This window comes from Cololabis saira, chromosome 2, assembly GCF_033807715.1.
Source record: "Cololabis saira isolate AMF1-May2022 chromosome 2, fColSai1.1, whole genome shotgun sequence".
Taxonomy (NCBI): Eukaryota; Metazoa; Chordata; class Actinopteri; order Beloniformes; family Belonidae; genus Cololabis; species Cololabis saira.
In genome coordinates this window covers 26,223,463-26,226,197 of record NC_084588.1, presented here as the reverse complement: position 1 = coordinate 26,226,197, position 2,735 = coordinate 26,223,463, and positions in this window count along the sequence as shown.

Sequence of the window (2,735 nt, the reverse complement as noted above, 5' to 3'; positions counted from 1 at the left end):
ATAGCATTCATTTCCATTTCAGTCTCACTGAAGCTTGGCGCTTTCACTTGTCTGATATACCCAGACATGGTAGCATGACGCACGCTCCAGGCATTCAAAATTAGGTGACACTGATGCAACAATTCCACTTCATCCTGTATATAATTAAGGTAACGCATGTACTCTTCATTACATTATTCATCTCACGTGCTATGCAAAGACCACTGAAGCAGCTTTTGTTTGGATAAATGGTAGTTTGCTTAAGTCTGATCAGTAACAAGCTAAACTAAAAAGCAGATAGATAGATAGATAGATAGATAGATAGATAGATAGATAGATAGATAGATAGATAGATAGATAGATAGATAGATAGATAGATAGATAGATAGATAGATAGATAGATAGATAGATAGATAGATAGATAGATAGATAGATAGCTCTCCACTGATACCACGTCTGTTTGGCTGTGTAATTATATTTCAGCAATGTCTTGGACATAAGTGATCTTGAAGCCATACCAAGGAAAAGGATCATCTGACAGTTGTGAGGTTTTCAAATGTTAGCAAGAGTTCAGAGGGGCTGCAACCACACAGAAACATCATTTACACCTACAGACAATATGGACTCACCATCCAACTTACCACGCATGTTTCTGGATAGTGGAATGAGGCAGGAGTATACAGGAAAAAAACAAAACAAAACAAATAAAGTGCTTTACGCACACACACACACACACACACACACACACACACGCACACACACTAGGGCATTTTGGACCCCCAGCCGACGTCAATGCGACCAGAGCCTGCAGCCACCCCCAATGCAGAGGGCTCACACTGAGGAGACACTGAATATTAAGAATTAAAATGGAGTCTATTGTAAAATAATACAAACATGATGTATGTACAATAATAAATAATTCAAAAACCTTCAAATCTGATAAAAAAATTCTAATACTCTCAAATAAAATTCAAAAAAGATGAATTAATTAAGCATATACTGTAATATTCTAAAAATATGTATCCTAACAGCGTTGTGATGTTTTGAACGAATGAATCGAATGGCAGCATTGATGTAAACCAATGAGAAGTGACAAACATTTATATAAATCCATTAAAGAGTCTCAACTCAATCTTTATTCATAGAGCACAGTTTAAAACAACCGAGGTTGAACAAATGGCTGTACAGTTAAAAACAGCTGAATAAAAGGCATATATTACAAAGATAAAATAAAAAGAATAAGATGAGTACAAACTACAAAAATATACAATTAAATAAAAAATAAGAATCAAATAATTAAAAATTAAAATATATTTGAAATAGGATTTTGCAAAATCCACTAAAACTAATCAAAAGCCAGGGAGAAAAAAGTGTGTTTTTAAAGCGGATTTAAAAACCTCAAGTGATCGTGCAGATCGAACATGAAACGGCAGGTTATTCCAGAGTCTAGGGGCCGCCGCCGCAAAGGCTCTGTCACCTCTGGTATTCAGTCGTGTTTTGGGGCCGACCAGATTGGAAGATTTCAATGACCTGGCAGGGTTGTGGGTATCGAGGTCAGATAATTGGGGGCTAGTCCATTAAGAGTTTTAAAAACAATCAATAAAATGTTAAAACCTATTCTAAAACCAACAGGGAGCCAGTGCAGCGCAGCCAGGACAGGGGATATGTGGTCACGCTTAAACTTGCCAGTAAGGAGGTGGGCAGCTGCATTTTGTACCAGCTGTAAGCAATGCAAGTGAGTGGTCCAGGCCAAAATAAAGAGAGTTGCAGTAATCCAGTCTGGTGTTAATAAAAGCATGGATTAAAGTCTCCAGATCTTTTTTGTGACAAGTATCCTTTTACTTTTGATAAAATCCTTAAATGATAAAAACTGTTTTTTATAACTGAGCTGACTTTGGGGGTCAAATTTAGGCCTATCATCAAATATCACCCCAAAATTCTTTACAGAATACTTAATGTTGGTAAAAAAAAATCAAGTAATGACTTCATAGTGCCACTGGATTTTTGTGTCAATGGCAAATACATTTTCAGTATAATATGGATGATATTTTAATGGACTTCAGTGATTACAAATCTCAGTTTTGTGTCTATGTTTTCTTTTTTTTTCATTTTCCTTTTCATCAGTGTGGCAGGGTGGAGGAGCAGTGCCCAATCAACCTCTCCACCCTGCCTGCCTTCATAAAGAGCAGCTGCACACCAGCAAGAGGGCTGCTGAAGGTGACGGCACGTGTGTCTTGGGTGAAAGAAGAGAATAAAGAGTTCCTGCACTAAACCCTGTGTCCTCTGTCGGTCGACCCCCGTAGCACTAGCCTTGCTACACTGGCGCCCAACGTGGGGCCTGACAGGATGGAGGCGCTGGCCCAGGTGCTGGCGGACATTGCAGCCCTGATCCAGAGCCAGGCGGAGCGGCAGACCGCAGCGCTGGAGACGCTGGCAGCGCAGCAGCAGGCAGGGTGGGGTCGCCCGCCTACTCTGCTCGCGGAGGACAGGCCGTTCACCTTCACCTACCCTGACGTGCGGCGAGTGGCGCTGGACTGTCCAGGGCTGTCCTCGGAGGACAACCCCTTCTCCTTCACATGCCCTTACGTGAGGCGAGCGGTGCGGGACCGTCTGGGGCGGCCCTCGGCGGTCCTGGACGCGCTGGTTCCTGAGGCGGTCCTGGACGCGCTGGTTCCTGAGGCGGCCCTGGACGCGCTGGTTCCTGAGGCGGTCCTGGACGTGCCGGTTCCTGAGGCGGCCCTGGACGCGCCGGTTCC